The sequence below is a fragment of the Alligator sinensis genome, unplaced genomic scaffold (assembly GCF_000455745.1).
Source record: "Alligator sinensis unplaced genomic scaffold, ASM45574v1 scaffold1295_1, whole genome shotgun sequence".
Taxonomy (NCBI): Eukaryota; Metazoa; Chordata; order Crocodylia; family Alligatoridae; genus Alligator; species Alligator sinensis.
Genome location: NW_005841880.1, coordinates 3,314,212 through 3,321,476, shown reverse-complemented (window position 1 = coordinate 3,321,476; position 7,265 = coordinate 3,314,212). Strand labels below are relative to the sequence as shown.

The following is a 7,265-nucleotide window of genomic DNA, read 5'->3' as shown; positions in this document are numbered from 1 at the left end:
CAGAATTGGCAACACCGGAATAGGTCACGGGTTGGCATCCATTTTGCTGAATGGTTCATTCTGGGAGGAGGGCAAAAAAATCCTAAAAACATTCTAATAAAATGGAAACCTTCCTTTTCAAAGTCTTCAAAAAGAAACTTCTTTTTTTCCCCCCAATGTTTCAGTTGCAAATGACTCATTTGTTTCAATGCTTTTTTTCCCCGCCAAGGTTAAAAATAACCCAAATCAAAAGTAAACTAAACATTTTAACTCTATCAAAAGTAAAGACTGCTTTGCTTGACCCAAACCAATTCTTTTTCCCCAGCTTCAGATTTTTACCCAAACTCTCGTTTTCAATCCAACCTCAGACGGTGAGTTTACTTTTTGAAATGGCCCATTAAGACAGTTCTTAAAATATATGCGTGTGTGTGTATGAATGTGCACACGCACGTACGCATGTACACAGGTGTGCCTATGTCCTCCTATACTCATGTTTCATACACAGTCTTAGAAATCCAAGAAGAGGCTGACCCAAATCATGAAAACAGCAGGGCAGCATCTTGTCTCTCTTGGAAAAGAAGGAGTATTAATTAATGAATACAATGTTCTGCTACTAGGTAAACGTATGGAGAATGACTGCCAAATAGGTGGGCCGTTCTGAAGAGATGAAGCAGCAGACACGCTGAGTCCAAAGGAATCCTCCAGGATCCCCACAGGACACCTTCATGGTGTCTTTCTTCACTGAGATGTGGTGGAAAGAGCACAATGCAGAACAGCAGGTAAAGTCATTTCCAAACCCCTTTATTATTTATTTTAAATCCCACCACTAGCTCCTCCAACAGATGCCAGGGGAGCTGCTGAGTTCTCTGCACTTCTGAATATTGGGCCTCATTTATGAGCTGAAATAATGAGTGAGAAGCTTAGTTAGACTCCTAGCTTGAAAACTAGGCTTTATATTTTCTCTGGCCCAGATCGCCTTCCTGACAGTGAGCATGGCTAATGGCTGGGTTTGTTTTATTTTCAGGTTTGCTTCTTCTGTTAGCATAAGCAGAGAGGAGAAAAGGAGGCAGCTCCTCCAAAGAGACTGGCTAAATCTTTTGACAGGATTGCTGCAATCTGACTACAAAGCTCCAACAAGCCTCGGCCTCAGGAAAATTCATCTCTGCCCTCCCAACACACCCTGGTGAGAGCCCTTGAAGTGGTAATTAAAGTCTATTGAGTGGCAACTGCACCTGTTTAGAAAGGAGTGTGGGGGGAAAAAGGTGTGCAAGGGGGGTGGGCAGCAGAGGGGGAGAGAGAGGGGACCTGAGGAGGGAGGGAAGGGGACAATTGGAAAGAGAGAGATGGAGAGGGGGAGGCACTCATATGAGAAGCAGAGGGGAGAACGGGAAACACTTGCGTCTGGACTGGTTCTGTTTCCTCTCCTGCCCCCAACACACCCTCATGCCCGTTCTCGCATGTCCAGCTTCTCCAGCACGCTCACACCCACTGATGGAAATGCCAGGGACCTCCTCTCATGCACACCAGCTACTCAGCTGGGTGGAAATCAGCCTCGCTCTCCTGAAGCTCGTATTGAGCGAGGCTGAGCCGTGCTGGTTTAGGCCCAGCTGTGGATCCATCCCAGTGGCACTTATTAACAACCGCTGGGCTCTTCAGCCTTGCAGTTGCAACAAGCAGGTTCTTGTCCTCTGCTTTGTCTCTCCGTGAAGCAGACACACAAAGGGACATGCTCTGCTCAGCTTGGCTGACAACATCAAAGTTATTGTGGACTTACGCAGGCTTAAATGAGACCAAAACCTAGACAGCCAACGGATGATCCCAAAGGCGGCCAGAGATGGACAAGAAGGGTGCCAACCCCCTGTTTTCCATACTTGGGGATAGACTCATGCCCCATAAATTGACTTCCCTGTTCCAAATGAAAATGTCAAGAAGGGCTTTAGGGCCAAATCCACTGCTGGTTTAAATTGCTTGGAGCTCTACTGACTTCAGTGGGGCTGTGATGACTGATGCCAGCAGAGAGCACAGCTCATCCCACAGAACCGCAGACTGGGCCACAATGGTGAATCTGGCGAAGGACACACAGGATGGCAGTGGGAAATTTGCAGATGTTTGCATGGGGGTGGGGGGTAAGAATAAGAAGCAAGTTCAGTGTAGTACTCAGGACTGGCTCAGCTACCAAGAAGGTAAAAAATATGGCCGGGGGTTTTGCCTACCTGAGCGAGCAGGCACTGGTGGCAGGAACAAAGCAAGGTCTGAAAGCCTTAGTTACATTGCTGCAGGTTCAACCATGCCCTTCATCTGCTGATCTTGTTAGTGCCCTGAAGCTTGTCCTGGATGGATCAGTAGCACACAGTCTTCATGTCTGAACTTCTGTCTCCTCCACCTGGAGGCTGAAGACCAGACCAGACTTGTATGAGTGGCTCAGTGGTGGTGGGTGTATGTTTCTAGCAATGCAAGTGATCTACCGTCACTGCAACCCTTCATGTGTTCTAGCAAGAAACTGGGCCAGACTGGGATTCCCTGAGACTGGAGGGAGGGATTATCCTCTGAGCACCCTGAGGCTGAGCTGAGCAAGTGACTCAAGCAGAATAATTTGACTGGTTTTTGCAGATGTTTCTGTCTCGCTGGCTTTGATGGCAGACAGTCCCCTGTGAGTCCCTGACCTTCACACCAGGGGAGCTGGCTGGGATTGTTCGGTGAAGCCATGCAACAATATTCCTGTTCCCAGCCTGTCGCAGCACGCGAGCCTTTCTGTGATGACACCGTCACATTCATTTTCTGCAAACGCCGGCCCCGTCTCTCCACATCCTGCTCCCCACCAGTGTCTGGGTTGAAAACTTGGTGAAGGTGCATTGGTTGGATGAAACTGCAACAGTAGCTACATGCAGTTAAAGCAAATGCTTTTGGGAATATTGAGAGCGTGGACGGATGAACAGTTACACTGCTTTAAATGGGAATGGCAGCTACTACTTGCAAGTGATCCATTGCAATCGCTCTATCTGCTTGCTCCTATCCCACCATAAGTGAAGGTGGGCTTAGCTTCCCATGAGAGAAATAGGTGCACAGACAATGGTTGCACCAGATTCACCTGAACTGGGATAAATTCCCCCAAAACAGTATAACTCTTGTCTGTCCACAAGCTACATGACTGTTCACTAGGTTTTGCCCAGCCCTGTGTGGAGGCAATCCCACAGGGGTGGGATTTTCACTAGCCTGTTTCCCTTCCTCATGGATCACTGCCCATTAGGAGCTCCAGAGCCTGGGAGCCATGCAGTCGATAGGGAAAGACAGAGAGAGACAGGAGCTAGAAACAGTGGCTGTGCTCATCTGCCCTTCTTCAGCCAGCATGGAGAACCAGGGGCTTTGGAGAGAGGAGGAAGGGGGGTCGGGTATGCACTGAGCTAACTTTCACGCTCCATGGAAGCTATGGAAAAGCAAGGATGCTGCAGTAAGAGGAGCTGCTTTGGGCTGACAGCAACATGAGTGAGTCAGTCCAGCCCAGCAGAATAGACACTCTGATTCTGTCCCTATGTGGCCCTCACCCTGGGGGGATTCAATAGACTTTAGTGGACTCAACCTTAATTCATGATTAGACTTGGGTGCAGGGTATAGAACTGGATGCAGCATCTGCAGTCAGCATTGGGGTGCAGAGGAGAACAAGCAAGGTAGTCACCCTGCAACCAGAGTCTCATCAAAGATCTTCCACTTAGGGCCCAGCCATGCAAACACTTGTATGCTGTGGGACTTGAGCATCTGTGAGACCAGGCTGCGAGCAGGCATCAAAATGGTTGAGAAGCCCCTGTGGCTTTAGTTTTGAACCTCTCCCTTATATTGGTATAAATCTGGAGTAACTGCATTATTCTTTGTGTTACAGCAGCACTGAGAGGCCCTCCCTGAGGTTAAGGCCATGTTATGCTGGGCACTGCAGAGACCTGTAGTTGGTTGTCCACTGGAGGTAGGACAAGAAGTAATGGGTTTAAACTGCAGATGCAGAGATGTCGATTAGACATTTCCTGCATGCTAGGGTAGTTAAATGCTGGAATAGATTACATCTGGAGACTGGGGAATCTCCACCACTGGGGGGACGTTAGGAGCAGGTTGAACAAATCTGTCAGGAATGGTTTCTCATACCTTGAGGTAGGGGGATGAACCAGGAAGCCAATCCTGGGCCCTCCAGCCCTACTTTCTGTGGTCCTGTAGTAAGAGAAGGCCTCTGCCCCAGGAAGTTTTAGACTCAGCAGATTAGACAGATGAAGGCTTTGGCAGATATAAGGGCCACATCCTTCAAAGGGGCTCAGCCCCAGCACCCATGGCTCTTTGGACCATTTGGCCACTTGATTTGGGAGCTGGGCTCTTGTGGGGAGAGGGAAAACAGACCCACTGGAAGTTGTCTGGGACTACATCAGAAATCTGTGACGCAGCCCAGATTTGGACGCTAGGTCTCCTGAGTTCCTGGCCAGGGCCTTCACACATCCTTCCCTCTCATGGACCACTGAGGCCATGCCTTGCATCAGTTACATTTGTCTTTTGTCCCCCAAGCATCCCTGCCACATCCTCCGCGTTGTTCTTCCATCACTCTCTGATTGCTGAGCCGCTTTTTGACTTTTCCATCAATAACTCTAAAGAACAGGTCCCCACCAACCTGTCCTCTCCCCTCCCCATGGTTGCACATCAGGCAATCTCATCGATCAGAGCTGCTCAGGAAATATCTGGTGTTTTGTTGTCAGGATGATAATAACATTGCGGTTGTGAATGGGCTGCTTCAGGCCTGATCAAGGACACCTGCAGCGTTTGTTTAATTGCATTTAATGACAAATCCTATATGGCGGAGCACAGCTAGAGAGATTTATTATCTGCCGAAGAGGCAAAGCACAACAGCTCAAAATATAATTTGCACCAAGCATTTCCCGCCCTCCCCACCTGCCTGCCCAGTCCCCGTCTCTCCTTAAGCCACTGTAATAAAAAATAAGTTGGGTACAGTGGGCACCACCAGACTCAGCTGGGACAGGGATGTAAACCAAAGGAAATTGCAGCAATAAGGCCATGCTGTTTTTTCCACCACCCCTGTGGTCTGTTCTATAGGAAAAGCTGTTGGTTTAATTTACAGCCTGGAAGAGCCACTGGAAATCTCTCCATGAAGGGCCAGCCTCTTCTAAGGTAGCTTGAGGCTAAGCTCTCCATCCCCATTATCTGCGACTGGGCCATTTCCAACATGTTCCAGCAGCCCAGTTTGGAGCCTGTGTATATAGGAGGTAGGTTGGAAGGGAAGGAGTGGTGGATTCCAGCATCGGAGGTTGAAACAGCTCCAGTCTATAGCAAAGCAGCTCTCTCGCTGTCTGAACCTCTGGGATGATTGGTATTGCCACACCCAAGCCTGAGAAACACTGAGCAGCTTCCATTGACTTCAGTAGGAGTTACAGGTACTCAGCATCTTTCAAGATCAGGCCCTTGATCTACTGAACGCTCACCACAGCATGGCATTTGCTCACAGGCCGTTGACATGCTGCCCTCGGGTAGGCTCACAGATAAGCCTACAGGGGGTTACTACCGCCTCCAAAATAAATCAGCTTCTGATCGGTCACCATTTTATTCTTTTTCTTAGACCTGTGAATAAATGCAGCAACCTGATTGACTGCCACTGATTTCATTTGGTATCAAGAGAAGGTGGAATTTTTGTTCGGCTCCTGGACTTTGACTTAAGGGGGTATTTCCCAGAGTACCAGTCAGGGATAAGTCATATCTCAGCCTCCTACAGAATCTCATCCATGTGCATGTGGCTAGTGTGAAGCCCAAGTACTATTTAAGTCCTAATTATTCCTCAAAATACAGATTAAGTGATGCCTAAGCCTTCTGCACAGGGGTGAATTTCCCCCCTCTCCCCCAAGAGCAAACTTTTGCTACAGAAACACACTATTTGGCACCAACCAGAAAACAACATTCTTCTAAGCAGTGTATGGCCTGGGGACAGTGTCCGTCACCATGCTCAGGCTGGTGATCCTGATTTAAAGTAAATAATCTTAATAGTCCTCTAACACTTACTTTCGAGTAAGAATAAATACATCAGTGGGAAGCCGGTATAATATACTGGTGGTAGGCTTTGAGAGGCTGATACAGGGTGCAAAGAACATATACAGGGGGCAAGATTTGTTCTGCTCACTCATGGCTGCTTATCATGACTCTCCCTCCTTGCTAGCTAACTCCCACTGGTGTGGAAACTTTGTCCTTGAGACTTTGTACTCCACGTTCACAAGCCACTTGGCTTGAACACTAAATTCTGACTCGGGTGTGCATTTTATCCTGATTCAATCCAATCCCAATTGACTGGAGGAGGAATTTGGATAAATTCTGGGTGAGATCCTGGCACTCCCTCATGCCGAAGAGCACCCAAGGGTTTGTACTGATGTCACACCTAGGAACAAGAGGCATAGGTGGCTGTAGTAGTCTGAAGTCAAGTAGAAGCCAGGGTAGATTTGCACCTTAGACTAGCCAAAGTGGATGCCTATCATGATCCAAGTTCCGGGGTGGCAGGTACTGTTCAAGCATGGAAGACAAAGGCAGTGCTTGCCCCAAAAAGCTTCCATCCTAGGTGCAAGGCAGGAGGCAGTGGATGGGTATGAAATCAATGGGCCCTATTGCAGAGGAAGGGAGTGAGGAGGTGGACTCCGACCCTCAGCCTGCCCCTTCTGTTTGACTGCAGTGGTCCATGTCACACTCACCGGGACGTATTGCACTTTGGCTCCTGAGTCCCATGGGCCTTTGGTGGCTGAAAGTGCATGACTTTCAGCCCCATCAGGCTCCCAGCCTCTGCGCTTGGTTTACCACTTGCCCCCAACACAAGCGTGCAGCTCATAAACCACCTGGGTATATTGGGGCGGAACAGAGCTTCTTGTTCTCCAAGCCTCAGTAGGAGCGCATGAAACAAAGAAAGGTGGCCCTTTCCTAAAGAGCTTAGCTGCACCATCCAGGTAACCACCAGCACCTGGTGCTATCATTACACAAACAGGGTGTAGAGTAACACCTGGGCAGTAGTTGCAGCCAGTACCTGGACAATGCAGGTATTATGATTATCTCTATTTAATAAGGCTGCGGCCAGCTGTGTCTCTGCTAGTATCAGCTCCAGCTATCACAAACACTGGTGCAACCCAGGCTCGCGCAATGGACTCTTATCTCCCAAGCAGTACAAATCCTCAGAGTGAAATGCCCATCTGGAGTCAGATTAAATTGTCCATGGAGAGTCTGTGTAGAAATCAGAAAGTTCGGGTTCCCGGTTTGCTTGCCCATTTGAG

At 48.7% G+C, this 7,265-nt stretch overlaps 1 long non-coding RNA gene across 1 annotated transcript; it reads left to right on the top strand.

Annotated features, from left to right (window-relative positions):
- The first annotated feature begins 611 nt into the window (after positions 1 to 611).
- Positions 612 to 2,864, top strand: LOC102369968. The gene is made up of 3 exons (XR_323106.2): positions 612 to 758; positions 1,004 to 1,162; positions 2,590 to 2,864. It is a non-coding gene; the product is annotated as an uncharacterized LOC102369968 (long non-coding RNA).
- The last annotated feature ends 4,401 nt before the right edge of the window (positions 2,865 to 7,265 follow it).